The sequence below is a fragment of the Schistocerca cancellata genome, chromosome 6 (assembly GCF_023864275.1).
Source record: "Schistocerca cancellata isolate TAMUIC-IGC-003103 chromosome 6, iqSchCanc2.1, whole genome shotgun sequence".
NCBI classification, from domain to species: domain Eukaryota; kingdom Metazoa; phylum Arthropoda; class Insecta; order Orthoptera; family Acrididae; genus Schistocerca; species Schistocerca cancellata.
Window position 1 is genome coordinate 76,276,710 of NC_064631.1, and position 22,590 is coordinate 76,299,299.

A 22,590-nucleotide genomic window follows, 5' to 3' on the forward strand; every position below is an offset into this window, starting at 1 on the left:
TTAGTGTATTCATCTCTTGGTCTCCCTCTACGATTTTTACCCTCCACGCTGCCCTCCAATGCTAAATTTGTGATCCCTTGATGCCTCAGAACATGTCCTACCAACCGGTCCCTTCTTCTAGTCAAGTTGTGCCAGAAACTCCTCTTCTCCCCAATCCTATTCAATACCTCCTCATTAGTTATGTGATCTACCCATCTATTCTTCAGCATTCTTTTGTAGCACCACATTTAAAAAGCTTCTATTCTCTTCCTGTCTAAACTATCGTCCGTGTTTCACTTCCATACATGGCTACACTCCATACAAATACTTTCAGAAACGACTTCCTGACACTTAAATCAATACTCGATGTTAACAAATTTCTCTTCTTCAGAAACGCTTTCCTTGCCATTGCCAACACCTTGTAAATAGTTGTTAACGCTCATTGCATTGCATGCATTGCATGAAAGGTGATGCAGTGTCTTTATTATCAAAACGGTGTAATGAATGATTGACTTTACTAGTAGCGGTTGAAATGCCAGTGGAAATGAAAGGGCAGGCGTAACTCAGGCCCTGGATGGAAAAGCCCGCACAGGGCTGCTGGTCCTACTTAACACAGGAAGTAGCCCTGGCCGGACGGTCGGGGCACCTGAGCGCTGAAGCACGATAGAGTGGTGGCTGGCCGGTTATGTAGTATGGCCTGAAGGTTAACCGGAAACTCTGAAAATCTTGGACGCAGGAGAGAGAAAGAAGGAAGCGTTACTTCGGAAATCACGCAGGCTGGATTATTTCCGAGTATTTTTACTCTGAGAAGCGTGCCATTGTATGAATTCCTAATTAACGGGGATAGGTATTTCTTCGCAAACTTTCCGCACTGGACGACAAAAGACTAAAATATGGTTGGTCGGCGTTCGTAAGAATCTGTAGATATTCCGTGGTTTCGAGAATATGATTCGCCTTGCCCGCATCTCGTGGTCTTGCGGTAGTGTTCTCGCTTCCCACGCCCGGGTTCCCGGGTTCGATTCCCGGCGGTGTCAGGGATTTTCTCTGCCTCGTGATGGCTGGGTGTTGTGTGATGTCCTTAGGTTAGTTAGGTTTAAGTAGTTCTAAGTTCTAGGGGACTGATGACCTCAGATGTTAGGTCCCATAGTGCTCAGAGCCATTTGAACCATTTTTGAACACAAACCCGTGCCCAAGGGAGGACTCGAACCTTCGACGTGGGGAGCCGTGCGAACTGGGAGATTTTATAGTTAGGACGGGTAGGTACTGTACTGTTGCGGACTTACACGATTGTGGACTTCGCATCCGGGTAGGGAGTCGTCGTTGAGTACGCAGCGTTCAGTGACTGAGAGCAGTTCCTCTGTCTATACTGACAGAGAGGCGTTATCGGACTGCCGTCCTTGTGGATGGGAGCTCTCGTTTCTTGTCTGTAGAACACAGAGAAGAGAAGACACTATTGGATCGTACCAGTCAGAAGACCACCTACTGCCGTCCTACTGTTTGAAAGAGTATTTTTTTTATTTTGTGGCTGGAGTTCTTTCATCCATCGTCGCAGAGGTGTATGAGAACCAGCACTCCGACGCACCAGACGCAGTACATACGGTGATATTGCTATCTGCTTCGGTTTGTAAGGGCTGTAAACCTAAACAGCAGAGGTGTATGAGAGGTGTATGAGAGGTGTATGAGAACCAGCACTCCGACGCACCAGACGCAGTACATACGGTGATATTGCTATCTGCTTCGGTTTGTAAGGGCTGTAAAGCTAAACAGCAGAGGTGTATGAGAGGTGTATGAGAGGTGTATGAGAACCAGCACTCCGACGCACCAGACGCAGTACATACGGTGATATTGCTATCTGCTTCGGTTTGTAATGGCTGTAAAGCTAAACAGCTGTGATTACCTAAGTTTTGTTTCCACTGAGGTTGCACACCACTGTAGATCATCTTTGAACGTATTGTCTTCTAGTTTTTGGTACGTTGATGATGTCAGTCGTCTCGCATTATTTATATTAGATCGCATAGCCATTAGAAAGGGGGAGATTTGGGCAATTGATCGATAATATTAATTAGGAAATTCATTTGTGTCTCTTTATGTCCATTGGACATTGATATATAAACATTTGTAATATATAAAAGGGGTTTTTAACTACAATAAATGCATAAGCATAATCAACATTTATCTTTTGTAGTTACTAGTTCCTTTAATCATTCATTTATGTAATTTTTATATTAAAGAGCAACAAAGAGGAAATAATATCACCATTAAGAAATCCTAAGATCTGCTTCTGGGGGGTAGTCAGATAGGGCCAAATCTTCATTTTCGCGTTTAGTATTTTCCGTTGCGGACGTTCATTTTACAGCCGCCTGGAGAAGCATCTTGAAAGGTATAGGAATCAGATAAAATTATACTGCAGTTGTCGTGGTCGAGATACATATAGTGACCATCTACTTGTGTTAGCCAAGTGCGTCAATAGATTTAAAAAACAAAGAGATTGGCGAAAAAGAAACTGATAGTAGGAGGATAGAAAGAAGAATATATAAAGATAAAGATGCCTTTGGAAGAACGAACCGATAAAATAGCTAATTGAAGTGATGAGCCATTGCAGTTCAATAATATTAATTTGGGGATCATTGGAGGAAGAAAATGAGATTTTAGGAAAAAGAAAACTGTATCCCATAAAAGTTCTAACGTAATTCAGGAAAGGAAAAAGTTCAGGAAGGAAACCATTGTAGAGGACTATAAAAGAATGAAACATCGCATCACAACGAAATGCAGAGAATAAAAAACCAGATGGACCAAAAGCATTGCTGAAAACACAGAAGAAGTTCAAAACAGGACGAGCTTTATAAGAAAATCAGAGGTCTTCAGAAAAATCCTAGAACGGAGTCAGCAGTATTTAAAAAAGAGGGGATGATCAGATATGCACACCTTGGAGATAGTACATAGAAGAACTATATGATGATAAGGATTTCAAGAATGAAAGTAATGTGATTGAAGACATTAATGAATGTGAAGAGACATCAATGAATGTGAAGGAGAGTTGGAATTATGTGACATAAATATGAACATTGCCTTGTAGTCTCAAAACAGGAAAAGCAATTGGCGTTGATGACATTCCCGTAGAACTGTTGAAAAATGTAGGTGACACAATGAAAGATCGATTATTTATAGCAATACATGACTGCAAGGAAAAAAGGATCATGTCATAAGACTTCAAATAATGCAGGGCCATTACCATACCTAAAATGGGAAAGACAGTCGACAGCACCAATTATAGAACATTATCGATGCTGTCACACAGCTCAAAAACACTCATTAATACAGTTGAAAGTAGAATAAAAGAAAAAGTAGATAAGTATCTTGGAGGATACTAATTTGGATTTAGAAAACGCAGAGGAACAAGAGAATTAATTTTGGTCTTGCACGTGGTATTGGAGGAAAGGATGAGTGTGAATAGAAGAACACATTTTACATTAGAAAAATGTTTGACGATGTCAATTGGGAGCTACTCTTTAGAACTATGGAAAAAATAGAACTTGAGTGAAAGGACAAAAGAATAATTCCTGAACTGCATCAAAACCAAAGCACAAAAACAAACATCAGTAATGTAAAGGGAAAGGTGAAGATTAGACAAAGGAGTTAGACGAGAATGTCCCCCATCCCCATATGTATTTAGTGTGTCCACTGGATCAGCTTTTTAGATCATGACTGAGAAGACAAAGGAAATAACAGCAACGGTGAAAGGATACATAGTATTAGATCTGCTGATCACATCGTGATTTTTGCAGACTGTGAAAAAGAAATAAATAGGGAGTTGCAGTTCCTATCCGACACTCTTAAACTATGGAAATGAAACGTGAACAAACGGAGAACAAAAAGAATGGTAGTGCGGAAAAGTATGGGAGAAATTAAAACCAATATAAAAAATGATGACATCAGAAACGAGCAGTTGACATAAATTTCTTATCTCGGAAGTGTAATCACAGAGGACAATAAATGTTTAATGGTAGTGAAGAGAATGATAGCAGTGCCGAAGCAGGCATTTATGACTAAGGCAAACATTTTCACCAGCAAGCAATATTTAATAAACCGTTTGCGAAATCATTTGTACGGAGTACACGGCTATATGGAAGTGAAAGTTGGACCCTCGGTAAATTGAAAAGGAGTCAACTTGAAGCTTCTGAAATGCAGATATAGCGGAAATTGACATTAACAACTGTACAGAAAGTAAAACAAACCTTGTAGTCCTAAGTAAAGACAAGGTAGAGAGAAAACTATTAAAGGAGACAGAAAAGAGAAAAATAAAGTTTATTGGACATGTCTCCAGTCACAATACCTCCACATTAACATTGCTGAAGGGAAAGTATTGGGAAGGACTTAAGAAGACGGCCTAGAGAACGTTTTCAGAATACACCGAGGAGGGATGCGATGTGACAAATACATGATGGAACTGAAACGAACGGCCAATGACGGAAGAGAGTGGCTGCATCGAAAAGGCATTAGCCTATGAGTATGTATGTATGTATGTATGTATGGATAATATTTTTTAAGAGAGTGTATACCACCTTCAAAGTGAGTATGACAGCAAGTTAAATCCGGTTGAACACTTCGCAACAAACCATGATCCCTCCCCAGAACTGAGCCCTGAACGTACGCTTCCTCCTGTGTTACGCTAAACACTCAAAACGGCTCTCCATACCTGGTCTTACCCAACGGGAAACGTAATCACGCTCAACTAGAATTATCGGCCAGCCATGTTATCAAAGCTTATGTGATAAACTTGTCCCAGAAAGATAGCGTGGAAGCAAACATTGTGTTAGGCCATGAAATAAGAGAGAACGACGCAGTGTTTTGTCGCAAAGATTTGCTGGATTACTGAAGTTGTGTACACCACACCTGTTCGGCGTACAGCTGCTTATGGAGCACACACTACGTCCCACATAAATCGTGTCACATCGACTAGCATTTCTGGAGACTCCCTCCTCACACAAAGGCAAATAATCTTTCAGAGAATCAAACAGAGCCATCGTCCCAGGTACAGGAAGAAAGGACACATTTTATCAGTGCCTTTTAGGGATTCTTCATAATTTAATCAGAGGAGTAAAATACGACTTGCATCTGTACATGGTAACAGGTGAAAATGGTAAAAAATTTTGTTGTATTCTCCTTCTATCATTTTAACTTAGCCTCAGGCAGTTGCGTGAGCAGTTACCTAAACTACTCCACAGTACTCGTGGCTGGCCTGAACGCTATTACGCTGAGCTACGGGCGCCACACGGTATCGCTGAGTGAGAGACGCCGACTTTCCGCCACAAACCCACCAGTGGCAGGACTGGGTGCATTCATGTGAGGTACGCAAGTGTGTCAGCGAAGTACGTAGGGGGACAAGACGGGCATCGGCCCTTTAATCCTGTTGTTCTCCTTTGACTGACAGGCACCTAACCTATTGTCCCGCTAAAAGGATGCTTCCTTTTGATTGACAGGCACTTGACCTATTGCTCCCACGCACCTTCCCCCTCCCCCCCCTACCTCCCACCCTCGCTGTTGCAGGTACACTGTAAGGTCTGAGTTATTGGAATAGCTCCTCTCACTCTTATCAATTTGATTGACTACTTAATTAAATTGATCAATTAATTAACCTCTCTCAGACTGGTCATTCCCTCACACCTCCCCCATAAAATGGCGGAAAGTTCAAGCTTTATCAGGGCAATGCAACATACCACAGCTACCTCCACTAACCTATGAAAATGGTGGGAAGAAAGGGCACTTGGACTACCTCCACTAACCTAAGTCAACCGACTGCCACCTCATCCCAGAAACTGGTTGGAAAAGGACTCAGACTGTGCTGGATACGATGGACATAAGTCTTTATTTTCAGTCTTTATTTAAACAATCAGAGGCAGTACCGCCATCAGGTGTGTTCATCCTGAGGTCCAGAGTCCAACTGACCTAGTACACAATACTGCCACCAGAGGGCACTGGCATCCCTTCTGTGATGTATTCCAAGATGGCGGTCTGGTGGTGGTGAGGAAGGATCTCGTAACAGGAAATTCAAGGCTATATTGTTTACTTATAAAAAAAATCAGTTTGTAGGAGTTGGATTTCTCTTACTCATCATTTTCTGCTGTTTAGAAACATGTAGGTCTTGTAAGAAGTAATTGCATGGGACAAACATGTTGCATAACCTAATGTTCAACACTGTACTCTGGGCATCTTTACCTAATGTTCGGCCCTTTGTTGGCACTTAACCTATAGTTCTAGTAAGTGGTTTTCCATGTCACTCCCATCTCATTAAACTATTGTACCGCCTTTTATACCAAATTTAGTAATTAGTTAAGTCCTCCCACCATTTTCTGGTATACTTTTCGAATTTCCATGCTTTTGGACGCCATTTCTGGCGCATTCTTCTTTGTCATCCACCCACTTAAACTATTGTACTGTGTTTTACATAAAAATTATGCAAATTAACCCAGTGAATCGAGTTTTTTAAAAGGGTGTACCTCATGCCGAGTAAATTTTTCAGGACACACAAAAAACTACATCATCTCCAAAATACGAATCATAGAAGCTTTTTTGTGGTTTTATGTGATTAGTACAGTAATATCTGAGTTTATGTGAGAGGGATATGCTATATGTAATTGAACTATGAACTTAATTGATTTACGCCATTAAAAAAAAATACATCCTAAATTAAAAACTCATGTCAGATTTAAGAAAACTTTGCTTCTTTTTTTTATTTCGTTTACTTATTTTTCAAAGGTATACAAAATACTATTAAGAGCAATGGTCTATGATACAAATCACAATAATTACTAAAAAAACACAACACCAGTACTGTCATCAACTAGATTACATAAAATTCATTCTTCTTGTTCTGTGGAATTTTCAGGTTCAGTCGGCCAAGAAAGTAGTTCTGTGCAGAAATACTTGTGCTCTTGAGGAATGTAGGGTTCGATTTTCTTCAGGTCTTCAAACTTTGCTCTTTTGATGGGAACTTTCCCAGAAGAGTACGATGTTGAAGGTGGCGGAAAAGGTGTCATTGCACTGAGCTCCATGCAGAAAGTGTGGCAGACCAGACCGTTTATTGTCGAATACCCCTTAATGTAACCCTTTCTTTCATGGGAATAGACGAAGTGATAAAGAGTACTAATTGAAAACTTAATTCTTTCATTTTCGGGTTTGCTTTTAGTCTCTTCAGAGATAGCATACTTTTTGCAGTGCAATGGCCACCAGATTTTGAAATCCATAATTTCTGTGGTTGTCACTTCTTTCACCACAACCTTTCCTATTACAGAGCTCTCTATAATATGACGAGAAACCTCGTGCAATGAATAGATTCTATCAATTTTTTTGGGATGCTTTGCGATTATTCCAAAATCACGGTCATAAGGTAGAAAACGGTGACCTCTCACAGGGAGAAATTGTATTTTCTTAAATCGACTTGTGTCTGGGAGTGAGAGAAGATATCGAGAAAGTGTCTGATTTTTGTTTTGGCCTGCGCAGTTATCTGAAAATAAACGGAGCTCTGTTTTATTTTGAGGCACCTCTTTTAAAAAATCTTAAAAAATTCTTTAATGTTACTGATGCACAATATACTAACACTAAGCTGTCTTAAATAGAAAATCTCCTGAACTGGAATCTTCGGTTGGGTTATACTCTGCATGTAGTCAATTGTGGCAGACAAAACATGGCTTTCTTTTTGCCACTATGCAGATAATTCATGCTTTAGAGTAGAATAAAACTTCCTACTCGAGCATTTATGTATAATTAGTTCGGCTGTAGCTGTCCTTTTAGTAACATCATTAAGACGAGGGGCTTTAATTTTGTGGTTAAGTTCTTCACAGGTACAACATACATCTACTTGAGGCCTAACATATCTGTAGACAAAACTATTAGCCGGCCGTTGTGGCCGAGCGGTTCTAGGCGCTGCAGTCTGGAACCGCGAGACCGCTACGGTCGCAGGTTCGAATCCTGCCTCGGGCATGGATGTGTGTGATGTCCTTAGGTTAGTTAGGTTTAACTAGTTCTAAGTTCTAGGGGACTAATGACCTCAGAAGTTGAGTCCCGTATTGCTCAGAGCCACAGAACTCTTGTTAAAATAATTCCAGTATGTGTAGCATGAGACTGTTCTGAATTCAAGATATTTCGTTATGAACAGTTTCCACATTGTTTTTATTGATAGCTGAGGGCTCAGGTAGCATATTTTGTCCTGAGAATAATGCGATTCATACAGTGGGAAAGATCTAATATGATCGTGAATCGCCTCATGCATTTCAGGTGCAAGACATCTGGTAACACAGAAAAAACTGAAAGAAAAGCTTTCATGCACACGTTCGTTCGATCACTTTCTACAAAAATGTGGTAAGAGAAAGTAGCACTTTTCACTACCTTGGGATTACTTCTACCCTCTGGTCTTCTCTTTAACTTCACCTACATCAGTCAAGCTTTGTAGATACAAATCCTGGGCGTTCTTACTAAGAATATTGTAAAATTTTGAAAACACGTCCAAACAGTTGTCTTCCCACAGAATGTCCAAACACTTTCTTGTACATCTAACAGAAGAAACAGAAGGAAAGAAACAAATGAGTAATTGCAGTAAACGTTACTAGTGCATGGTCGTTCTGAAGAAGATGGAGGCTACCATTTAAAACAAATTTGGTTACCTATCAGTAATATTGTTATTAATTGTTTAAATTATAAATATAAAGTATAGCTTTGAAACAATAATGTATTGCTAAATACATTGCTAACACAAAAACGGAACAGGATAATGGAAGCAAAGTGGCTTACGTGCAGGAAAATTAAGGTCTTTTAGCCTCAACAATGTTGCCTCTGTGGTTAACACAACCTTCACCCTTGAGTCGGGCTGCTTTTACTTTGTTTACCTTATATAATGACGGATCTGCACCACATTTTCTTTTGCATGATTTGTCAGCGTAACCACCACTACATACGTTATGAATGTCACTCATTTTATCATTTGATGTGAACTAATTGTCAACTGAACAGCAATGGAACAAAGGCTGTATATAACAGGTTAGAAAATAAGCGGCAAACTGAAACAGCTGTTTACAATGCTAACAACAGATTTTTTTTAAAGAGGTGAAGTCAGTGGCATAGGCCCATTAAAAAAAAAAAAAAGAAACTGTGATCTATGATCTGGGATACTCGCTCAATGTGAGGCATTAGAAACGCCCTTTTAGAACTAACCAATAGGCATTTCTATCGGGTTTCTGAAACAACAAAAAACTGAACATCGGTGAAATGATGAGTTACGCCCCTTTAAAAAAAAACTCGATTCTAGTGTTCTGCACTTATGGTGTTCTGCTCCATGTCACCCACTCATGCACACCCTCCCCTTAACTATTATACCACTAACACCACGTTGATATAAAAAAAATTATGCAACTTAATTAATTCGATATTCTTCACATGTATGGGGTAATTTTTTTTTAAATTCACAGCTTCCTATTAGTCAGTGAAATCGATGGAATATAGTTCAAAGAAAAGATCACTAATAAAAAAGACATTCCGCAACTCGATGCCTGACGCCAACGCTGCTGAATCTGCACAGGTGTCTGTTTGGGTCCTGCAAGCATGAGGCGGTGGCTTCTCTTTCATACATGACACCCGAGAAATTCCTGTCGAAATACGTGTTCACCTAGGAACAATGCTGGCACGATGACGCGTAGCTGCAATGTGGGTCCAGTGCTGTGAGAGAAGCTCCAATGCTTCCCAGAATAGCGCAGGGTGCATTCTTCCTAGCAATCCTAATGGAAAAGCCCATCCGTTACTGAATTTTTCCCATCAAACTGCTGCTGCTGCCATTGTGGCAGCACTGTCTGCCATTGTTTCCTGCAGACGACACTTTCAGCGGCCAAAACTATTTTGTACACACCGTCATATTGCACCGGTAGTTAAACCCCGCAAAAGTTGTCTACAGATCATCAAATACATACAAGACTCACAAGAAATTTGGGAACCAGGAACATATTCACCAGTGTAACTATAATTAAATATTAGGATTGCTGCTGCAGTCTGACACTGATCAGTGTACAGGTCACGTCTCCTCTCGACAGCCGTGGTTCTGGAACGAATCTCAGTATTTAGAGCGCACATAATTTTCCACATAAAAATCTGTCTCCTCTTCATGTGGTTATCGATGTGCTGAATCTGTACGCCACTCACGATAGGACACACACTCATTTTCTCTGGTCATGCCACAACATAAGCCACACTGCAAAATATATGCATTTTACACAAACAGTGCAGTTATCTTTTATATCTGTACAGCACCTGAAAAAATTGTGATATACCTACACACACACTGACTATATGCCTCGATTCCCCTAAGTCATAGGAAATTATCTGACAAAGTCTTCGATTCAGCGCTTCTGGAAGGTGCTGCATCCTGCCAAGATTCTATCAAACAAATGTTATGAAGAAGAATGAGATTTTCACTCTGCAGCGGAGTGTGCGCTGTTATGAAACTTCCTGACAGATTAAAACTGTGTGGCCGACCGAGACTCGAAGTCGGGACCTTTGCCTTTCGCGGGCAAGTGCTCTACCATCTGAGCTACCGAAGCACGACTCACGCCCGGTGCTCACAGCTTTACATCTGCCAGTACCTCGTCTCCTACCTTCCAAACGGTTCGCAGGAGAGCTTCTGTAAAGTTTGGAAGGTAGGAGACGAGATACTGTCAGAAGTAAAGCTGTGAGGACCGGGCGTGAGTCGTGCTTCGGTAGCTCAGATGGTAGAGCACTTGCCCGCGAAAGGCAAAGGTCCCGAGTTCGAGTCTCGGTCGGGCACACAGTTTTAATCTGCCAGGAAGTTTCAAATGTTATGAAGGACAGGCGTCCGGCACTATGTGTGATAATGAATACCGCACCTGTGAATGTAATGCGTGGAAAGACATCAGCGACGCTGGTTGGCGTGCTGTAATCAACATCACTATCGATAGAACAACAAGGAAATGCGAGAGCACGCTAAGGGGTGCCGATGAGGGGACTTAGTGTTACAGATGTATTGCTCATCCTGCTATATTGTGTAGCTGTTTTACCTTATTCGTATAGCTATCGGCCGCCAGACACTTGTACAGAAAACAGACGCCGTAAGCACCTGCACCGTACTTATACTTCTCACTGCACTAGATATTTCCCGCGACGTTGGGTGGATCTCCACTCCTATTGCGTGACCAGAGCACCCTCAGTGGATTGAAGTCACTCTCAGAACTGTCGTCCAAAGGCTCGGTCTGTCCCCTCGACACAAAGACGTTACTATTTCTGGTCCTGACCTGCTTTCTTGCTCTTGTACTCCCATCTTCAGCCTCTAGGGACTATAAGAACACATATATTTTCACATGGTTTGACAGAATATTATACCATTTACGCGATACTTCTCGACATCAAGCACATAGCAGTATCCTAACCGATCGCTCGCGCCACATAATTCCGAAGATATAGACTGAGAATTATTTCTCTACATACCCGAAACTTTAGCGAGGTGGAGCATGCCGTATACCACTGAGAAACTCGGAACTTATCATATCTGTGAAGATCTTTACGCGAAAAAAACTTGAAAAAAGAAAAATATAGGAAACTGATATTTCCAATCGCGGATACAGATCTCAGTGATGTAACAGATTCCAAATCATCCCTGTAATTTACGAAGTCAACAAAGGTGTTTCTCATGTCTAGAGAACCAGCAAATGGGTCTTCCACCTGCTAGATGCACACACCACAATCATTGTTCTCTCAACTAAATAAAGGCACCAAATGTGCAGAAGCAGTCAACCAAACAATTTACATGGGAGGGAATAACGGTCTAGTGCAAACACACGTCCATATTGAATCTTCGCAAATTTCCACACGATCACGAAAGCTCTCCCACACATACTATTAGTTCGCTATTCGGACGTCTAGAGGACAACACGCTTAAGTCAACTACAATCCTACATCCCAAAAGGCCTATCCACTCGACAAGCTCCTACCGTTAGCTGGAAACGTGAATCATTCATGCAACAGGTCACCGGCACTGCACGCCAAGCACGCATAGGCATAATAGGAAAAAAAGCGGCCTTATATATGTTTTATCACTTTACTTACAACTAAATGTTACGATTGCGGTCTCAGCTGAACGACATTCGACAATGAGCGAAGTATAAGAAATACGCCCTGCTGACAACTGTGGCTCTGGAAATAGAAATATCTGTACCATTCTTGACATAGTCTTCCCTTTGCTATCACAGTACTCCACGTCAAATCCATACCTTCCTTACGACTGGACATAGTCATTTCCTTTGCACATGTCAGAACACAAACACATACTTTATAAGCCTGATGCTCAAGGCGAACCTATTATTCACCGCCTACTTCTAAGTATAATACTTTATCACTAACTGATTGCTGGCGATGCGAAATAATACTAACCTAAAATCAGCCGTAGGTGGACGTGTCTCACAAGCTTTTCTTCCGAGTCCTACCACCATGTCTTAGAAAGAGAGGCGTAATTGTCCTACAAACTGCTATATGTTAAAAAAAACCATATTACCATCAAACGTGGTCCTGGTTCTACAGGTGCACACAAGTATCCATGTTAGAAACTATACCGGCTTTATAAATCCATGTATGGCATTACCTACGAATGACGTGGTTTTTCCAGACAAATGCTGTGACACGGAATATAGACGGTGATCGCAGTAGTGTACATTATCACACCAGCAGTGCAGTTACACGTCGCCGACCGTGCACCCTCGTAATAAAAGTAGCGAATTTTGGATGTGATTCGGCTAAGGAGCGTGGTATGAAACCGGTGTTTGTAACTCCCGTACGTTGCCGCCACTAGATACTTCTCCAGTATTTGTAATGTATTCTGTCTCGATGCCATGACAGAGGTTCTGCAATATATCCACAGAGTTATAAGTGACGATTGATTGAGAAGGATCACAAACATTAGTAGATGGTGTGATGATTGAGGTCGTAAGAAATGTACACTAGATTTTCAGATCTCTAGTGTTACACTTTCGGTAGAAACGATTATGATGTGGAATCCAGTCTTTCCATTCAACCACATACCTGCGTTTGATCCTATGGAATAATCCTTTCATGATTACAGCCACTAGTGAATCATATTTCTGACACTCTCATATCTCGAAACGGGCTACCTTTCTCGAACCTATCTGCTACAGTAAAATTCCAACATGGTTTTAGGTAGTTCCTGTGCATCTTGGAACTACCCCTCAGACTCTGCGCTACTGTCCCTGCAGCTTTGTGCATGTGGTTGTCCCAATGTAACTCAGAACTGAGTAGAAGTCGGAGAAAGCTATATCTACCACCTTCTGGATCCCGTGTAGAAACAGGCAAAGCTCAGTTGCTGTGACAGAACTGTGTTTTGACCATTCGACACAAAGGAAGCCTGCTCCTGCAACACGAGGTAGTGTAAAAGACAGTACGAGAAGTGTATGCAGGACGTAGATTTTGCTACTGCATTGTGGTGCTTTTCCAAACTACAAACCTCAAGGCCCATTCACGTCTATCACCCCAACATTATATCATCTTTATTCTGTTCCATTCACCAGAGAAAAATTATGAACTACACTCCTGGAAATGGAAAAAAGAACACATTGACACCGGTGTGTCACACCCACCATACTTGCTCCGGACACTGCGAGAGGGCTGTACAAGCAATGATCACACGCACGGCACAGCGGACACACCAGGAACCGCGGTGTTGGCCGTCGAATGGCGCTAGCTGCGCAGCATTTGTGCACCGCCGCCGTCAGTGTCAGCCAGTTTGCCGTGGCATACGGAGCTCCATCGCAGTCTTTAACACTGGTAGCATGCCGCGACAGCGTGGACGTGAACCGTATGTGCAGTTGACGGACTTTGAGCGAGGGCGTATAGTGGGCATGCGGGAGGCCGGGTGGACGTACCGCCGAATTGCTCAACACGTGGGGCGTGAGGTCTCCACAGTACATCGATGTTGTCGCCAGTGGTCGGCGGAAGGTGCACGTGCCCGTCGACCTGGGACCGGACCGCAGCGACGCACGGATGCACGCCAAGACCGTAGGATCCTACGCAGTGCCGTAGGGGACCGCACCGCCACTTCCCAGCAAATTAGGGACACTGTTGCTCCTGGGGTATCGGCGAGGACCATTCGCAACCGTCTCCATGAAGCTGGGCTACGGTCCCGCACACCGTTAGGGCGTCTTCCGCTCACGCCCCAACATCGTGCAGCCCGCCTCCAGTGGTGTCGCGACAGGCGTGAATGGAGGGACGAATGGAGACATGTCGTCTTCAGCGATGAGAGTCGCTTCTGCCTTGGTGCCAATGATGGTCGTATGCGTGTTTGGCGCCGTGCAGGTGAGCGCCACAATCAGGACTGCATACGACCGAGGCACACAGGGCCAACACCCGGCATCATGGTGTGGGGAGCGATCTCCTACACTGACCGTACACCACTGGTGATCGTCGAGGGGACACTGAATAGTGCACGGTACATCCAAACCGTCATCGAACCCATCGTTCTACCATTCCTAGACCGGCAAGGGAACTTGCTGTTCCAACAGGACAACGCACGTCCGCATGTATCCCGTGCCACCCAACGTGCTCTAGAAGGTGTAAGTCAACTACCCTGGCCAGCAAGATCTCCGGATCTGTCCCCCATTGAGCATGTTTGGGACTGGATGAAGCGTCGTCTCACGCGGTCTGCACGTCCAGCACGAACGCTGGTCCAACTGAGGCGCCAGGTGGAAATGGCATGGCAAGCCGTTCCACAAGACTACATCCAGCATCTCTACGATCGTCTGCATGGGAGAATAGCAGCCTGCATTGCTGCGAAAGGTGGATATACACTGTACTAGTGCCGACATTGTGCATGCTCTGTTGCCTGTGTCTATGTGCCTGTGGTTCTGTCAGTGTGATCATGTGATGTATCTGACCCCAGGAATGTGTCAATAAAGTTTCCCCTTCCCGGGACAATGAATTCACGGTGTTCTTATTTCAATTTCCAGGAGTGTATATAAGCCCCACTATCTTCATCCAATAGAGAACTGGATAAGATTTTTTCCTCATCTCTCTCCTCCCATACATGAAAAGAAATACCCCATGCATGCTGGCATCCTATTAAATATTCTTCCGAGACCAGTTTAAAGTTTCATCACCTGTACCGTATGAGGATAATGGTATCCTGTGAACTATACTGTATGTCGCAAGAGACGCTCCCTGTAATCCTGTCTCCTTGTTTGAAACATTGTTTTTTTTCTGCTCCAACACGCTTTGTACATTGCCATACATTTTGATTTTCCACCTCGACTTCGAGGTCTGTGTCAGGTTCTAAACTGACATTAACGCGCTCTGATCCATGGCCACTCGCAGAAAACTAGATGTCGCATTGTGTAAATCATGTTGCTACTGCTGCTACCATACCACACCACACACAATGGATGATTTTAAATAAAAGTCAGTTGCAACAAAAGGAAGTTGGAAGAGTTTTGCAAAGGACGATTCTGTGTATGCGTGTTTGGCGTGCAGTGCCGGTGACCTGTTGCATGAATGATTCACGTTTCCAGCTAACGGTAGGAGCTTCTCGAGTGGATAGGCTTGCTGGGATGTAGGAATGTAGCTGACTTAACCGTGTTGTCCTCTAGACGGCCGAATAGCGAACTAATAGTATGTGTGGGAGAGCTTTCATGATCGTGTGGAAATTTGAGAAGATTCAATATGGACGTGTGTTTGCACTGGACCGTTATTCCCTTCCATGTAAATTGTTTGATTGACTGCTTCTGCACATTTGGCGCCTTTATTTATTTGAGAGAACATCGATTGTGGTGTGTGCATCTAGCAGGTGGAAGACGTATTTGCTGTTTCTCTAGACATGAGAAACCCCGTAGTTGACTTTGTAAATTATAGGGATGATAGAGATGAATACCGAGATCGGTATTCGCGAGTGGAAATATCAGTTCCTGTATTTTTTTTTTTCAAATTTTTCGCGTAAAGATTTTTACAGATGGGAAAAGTTTCTAGTTACTCAGTGATTTATGGCACTCACCACCTCGCTAAAGTTTAGGGTTTGTAGAGAAATAATTCCTATTCTATATCTACGGAATTATGTTGCGCGAGCGATCGGTTAGGATACTGTTATGTGCTTGATGTCGGGAAGTATCGCGTAAACTGTATAATATACTGTCAAACCATATGCAAATACATGTGTACTTGTGATACTGATAGATACTGGAGATGGGTGTAGTAAAGCAAGCAGGCACGTCGGGACCAGGAACAAAAAAAAAAAAAAAAAATGGTTCAAATGGCTCTGAGCACTATGGGACTTAACTTCTAAGGTCATCAGTCCCCTAGAACTTAGAACTACTTAAACCTAACTAACCTAAGGACATCACACACATCCATGCCCGAGGCAGGATTCGAACCTGCGACCGTAGCGGTCGCGCGGTTCCAGACTGTAGCGCCTTTAACCGCTTGGCCACCCCGGCCGGCGGACCAGGAACAGTGACGTCTTTGTGTCGAGGGAACTGACCCCAGAGAATCGAGACATATAGCCGGTGTGAGTGTAGGTATACCGTAAGTTTCTCGGGCGCTGTATAGATATAAAAGATAACTGCACTGTTTGTGTAAAATGCATATATATTGCAGTGTAATGTTACTGTGGTATGACCAGAGAAAATATGTGTGTGTCGTATCGTGAGGGACGTATAGATTCAGTGCATCGATAGCCACGAGGGGATGAGAGAGATATTTATGTTGAAAATTATGTGCGCCCTAGATACTGAGATTCATTCCAGAACCACTCCCATCGAGAGGAAACATTACCTGTACATCGAACCGTTTCAGACTGCAGCAGCAGTCCTAATATTTAATTGTAGTCACACTGGTAAATATGTTCCTGGTTCCCAATATTCTTGTGAGTCTTGTATCTATTTGATGATCTGTAGACAACTTTTGTGGAGGTTAATTGCCGGTGCAATATGGCGATGTGTACATAATAGTTTTTGCCGCTGAAAGTCAACGACACACGAACAAAATAACCCTGGCGACAGCTCGCCACAGCTCAACCTCGCCCTCCTAAGCGAGAGGTCACCGCCCAGGGGTGGGGCAGACCTTCCCTATTTGAAACCTTATAGTTAAGGAAGGCAGGATTCGGTTACGATTGTGGACGGGGCCGTTATCAGTTACTATTGGTTGTCTTTTACGCTTACACATATTTATTTTTATAACAGTAATTCCAGACTCAACAATAAATAAAAAAATACCACACGTCATTAAAACAACTACGTAAATAATATTGTTCTCAGTGCATTACATTTTAGCGAATGACCATAAAATACAGACATAAGTAATGTTTAAAAAAAAAAGAAACATGCCACTGTGATCAAGGCTAAAGGACTTACACGCCAAGAATGACAATAAACTAAGAATGTTTCAGAATTCGCTGCTATTTACAACTTACATGTATTGAAATATTAAAATGTAAGTGGCCACAAACACAGCAGAAGGTATCAGGGGCCAGGAACGGCAGTAAATAATTTTTTAAGGCTTACTGCTAAAATACAAATACCAAATAATTTTTCTAAAGGAAATGACCACAATCACGGCTGAAGGCCCTACACGCCATAAACGGTAATTATATTAAAAAGAATTTAAAAAATCCCGCTGTCTAACAGCCAATACAATAGCAAAAGTTAATTTAAAAGGACAAGCAACTGATCACCAAACAGGTGAGATAAAATGATGGTAAACTTGGTAACACAACCATTTAAAAACCCGCTGTAACGCCAAGAATGGTAATTATATTAAAAAATTATAACCCTGCTGTAAAACAGCAAATACAATAGCAAAGGTTAATTCGAAAGACAAGCAACTGATCACCACACGCCAGGAACGGCTATAATATTAAAAAAAAATTAGAAATCTGCTGAAAAACAGGAAATACAATAGCAAAGGTTAATTAAATAAACAAGCAACTGATCACCACGGGGGGATAAGATAATAATGATAATAAAACACAAGAACCGTGGGGCCACAGACGGTGCTCCAGGAATCGACCTCTGAGAGGATCTGGCAACAAACCTTTTCTCAAGCGATGAGATAAGCAGCCCAGAATTGCATTCACAAGATGGAAACGCAGACTAGTGGCAGTCTACGAATGACTAATGATAATCTTACTGGGGCTACCTGACGTCTGATAAACCAAAGGCAAGGATGGAACAATTCGACAAAAGCACTCCACCCACTGCTCATCGCCTCGGCGGTACTATGAGCAGCAACACGATGCCAAGTCACTGGAGAACCGCGAGATATCACAGTAGTGGAGGTTTTTATACTTGGATTGAAATAAACTCATCTTAAAGCTTGCTGGTTCCGGTTTACCACGAGGTCGTGCACCATCGTGACCACAAACCTTCCATGCGGCAGCCCATTTGCGCCGCCAGGTGTCCCGGCGTTTCCCCGTGCTGCGTGGACGCTGCTCCTCCAAAGTCCCCAACCGAACTGGCACATTGACATGACACGTACAAACAACCACGTCACCCCAAAGATAGGGCAACAGTTACAACATATCGTTAACCGCAGCTGCTGCCACTAGCCGACTGGAAACGCTTGCGAAACGAGTGGCGCCAGTCAACACGAGAAAAGGACAAACAACCACAACCGTGCCAACTGAACAATACGGTCTGGCCTCCAATAGAGGGCGGAAACCTATCAACAGCACCAACGCGAGCCGCAGCACAGTTCAACCTCCCCCTCTCAAAGAGAAACCTGGGGAGTGTGTTAGGAGACCCAACTACCAGCCTAACCAAACTCAATTTGATTAAGGTGGACCCAGAACTGCGTACCGGTACGGTTGTCCTTAACCAAAGGATTGACTGGGCCTAAAATCCGCATAATCGTGCACGGACCCAGAAAACGGGGAGTAAACTTACGAAGGTTGCCAACACGCACCTCCCACCCGGGAAAATTACAGACCTACGCCTGGTCTCCCGGCTTACCCCTGAAGTCTCGCCGATTGTGGTTATAACGACCAGCTTGTCTGTTGTGGGCCGTGAGAATATTGCGCCTCGCACGATTCCAGTTTTCTTTGACGACCAGGGATTAGATCTTGAATCCCTCATAAATTCGAAAGGGGAGAACCGACAGGACAAGCAAACATCAAGGAAACCGGAGTAGCCTTCAAAACCTCATGGCTGGCGGTATTGAAGGCAAAACTAAGCCAAGGCAGACTAGAACCCCACTTACTGGGAGACTTCTGATGAAAGATAATCAGTGCGGGTTTAAGGTTCCGATTGACCATTTCCGCAAAGGACCCCTGCGGATAATACGGAGTGGTAGTTACATGTTTAACACCGCTTCAAAATAGAAGGCCTTGAAGGGAGCCGAAATAAAGGCCGGCGCATTGTCACAAACGATTTGATTAGGAGGTCCAAAAACACTAAATAGGTTAGTTAAATGTGCAATGGTAGTGGCAGCAGTCACATTACGTCTTGGAAGAAGCCAGGTAAACCTCGAAAGTGCGTTAATAATAACTAATACATACCGATGGCCTCTTTTGGTGCGAGGTAAGGGCCCCACATAATCGATATAGAGTTTGTCCATGTGCCAAGATTCACTCTCAGAACTAAGGAACCCCCGTTGAAGAGCATTTTTCGGTTTGGCCACATGACACAACTGACACCGACAAACCATTTTTCTAACGTTTCGGTCAATAGATGGCCAATTCAGATACTCCTTAATCTTCTGCAAGGTCTTATAGGTTCCTAAATGCCCGACAATCAACGAGTTGTGAAAATAATGGAAAACGGGGCGTACTAGGGTGCCTGGTAGACAGATCTTAATCTCCTTCGTACGTCCCATCCCTTTATACGTATAGGCTTTTGCTGATAATGTATTCATCCAAACGCAAAAGCCGTTTCTTATCGGGTCCCCAAGTGGGGTGCTGATGCTGATGGTCGGCAATGTCATTAAACAAATGAGGAATACCGCCTAACACGACGCAACTAAGACTGCCTTCCGTAGCTTCTTGGGCGCCGTCACTAGATGGTTGTTCAGTAAACATACGGCTGAGGACGTCACTAGATGGTTGTTCAGTAAACATACGGCTGAGGACGTCCGCGAGCACATTCTCAGTGCCTTTACGTGCTTAACTTCGAACTAAAACGACGAAATGCGTACCGCCCACGTCACGATTCAGACAATTTTACGAGGCCTGGCTAGCACCTAGCTTTACGCTTGATTGTCAGTCTCTAGCTGAAATACTCTATGTTCGAGATAAAACCGGTACTTATCCAGCGCGAACATGACGGTCAATGCCTCACATTCGCAAACAGAATATTTCAGCTCGGCGGTGGTTAACTGACGAGACGCACGTGCTAAAGGCTGCTTCTGACCCTCGAAGTACTGGAGGAGGACTGCCGAAATACCCGCATTAGATACGTCGGTTTGGACAACAAACTTCTTATTAAAACCGGGCACTCCGAAAACCGGAGGATGGGCTGCAGCCTCCTTAATGTGTTTAAACGCGGCCTCTTGAGTAGGTCCACACTCAAAACGCACCCCTTTTTGGCGCAGATCATTTAAAGGACCCGCCAACTGAGCGAAATTAGGGACAAAACGCCTAAAATAATTCGCCATCCCTATGAACTTGGCAAACCGTCGCTTATCAGAGGGCGGCGGAAGGGCTCTCAAGACCTAGTCCCCTACTGATCGATGCGAATACTCCCGCCTGATACTAGGTGACCTAAGAAGGATACCTGCTGCCTGACTAATGTCCCTTATTGGGTTTAACAGTCAAACCGGCCCACTGCAACCTAGCAAAAACTTGCTGGATATGTTCCAAATGCTCCTGAAACGAATGACTATAAAATACTAAATCGTCCAGGTAATTGTAAACAAAGACAAATTTCACGTCTCCAAGAATATTATCCAGCAAACGCGTAAGTACGGCTGCGTCAGTAGCCAAACCAAAGGGGACCCTATTAAATTCAAACAGATTCCAATCAGTACAAAATGCAGTAACATGTTTACATTCTTCGGCTAAGGGAATCTTATAATAGGGTTGATTCACGTCGTGCACAGTAAACCAATTAGCCCTGAAAAAACAAGTAAAAGAGTTATGATCAGGTAAAGGAACCTATTCGAGGACAACCTTCTTATTTAGGCGACGGTAGTCAACAACAGGCCGAAAGTCCCGCCCCTGATCCTTAGGGACGAGGAATATAGGAGAGGCATAAGCGGATGTAAAAGGCCTAATAACTGCCTGCTCAAGCATTTTGGAGATCTTTTCCCTTAGTATCATCATCTTAGGCGGTGAGAGACGATATGGAGACTGCCTGACGGGGGTATGGTGAGACAGACGAATAGGGTAGTCAAGAACATTAGAAACCCCGCAGCCTATCACAAAGAAGCTCTGGGAACCTCTACAGCAAACCCCCTAGTTCAAAGACCTGCTGGGAAGAAAGATGGGTGAGATAAAACTCACTAACCTTAGCATCAACAGCCAGCCTCCCTGCATCTCGATGCACCTTATGTTACCCAAATTTCTGACCAGAAGCGAGGTTAAAGAAAAAGGTGTACCCCTAATAACCCAAGACAAGACAAGTTTTACCGATAAAATCACATGCCAAAATCAAATCGACTGGCAGCTCCATAACCAAGGCCAAAGACAAGGGCCACGAGAGATCCCCAACCGAGATACTCCCTTGGACCGAACCCTGCCTTTTGGCAACCCGACATCTGTGCACTGAAGAAGGGACCGGGCTAAGTGGCTTACAAAACACTCGTTCGGCCCATACTTGAGTATTGCTCGTCAGTGTGTGATCCGTACCAGATCGGGTTGACGGAGGAGATAGAGAAGATCCAAAGAAGAGCGGCGGGTTTCGTCACAGGGTTATTTGGTAAGCGTGATAGCGTTACGGAGATGTTTAACAAACTCAAGTGGCAGACTGTGCAAGAGAGGCGCTCTGCATCGCGGTGTAGCTTGCTGTCCAAGTTTCGAGAGGGTGCGTTTCTGGATGAGGTATCGAATATATTACTCCCCCCTACTTATACGTCCCGAGGAGATCACGATTGTAAAATTAGAAAGATTCGAGCGCGCACTGAGGCTTTCCGGCAGTCGTTCTTCCCGCGAACCATACGCGACTGGAACAGAAAAGCGAGGTAATGATAGTGGCGCGTAAAGTGCCCTCCGCCGCACACCATTGGGTGTCTTGCGGAGTATAAATGTAGATGTAGATGTAGATGAAGTTTTGCAAGATGACCAGATTCAAGAAACCAATCCCAGCTCAACAATGAAAAAGGAGCTACCACGTCGAGAAGGGCACAAATAGGCTCGCCATTTACTCGAGAACAACTATAAGGCAGTGGGAGTGATGATCGAGCAGCGACACGGGCACCCCAGGGATTAAAGTCTCGACCATGGGGTCGCTGCCCAACTGGGCGTCTTTTACTGTGTAACTAACCTGTTACTACGGGTTATTCCTTATTATTGGGAATGGAAATACTTATTGCTTATGAAATTAACTTGAGAAGATTAGGGTCGCCACCGACTCTAACCATACAACTAATCGAAGGTTTGGTCGAGTCGGAAAATAAATTAATTTGATCACAGAC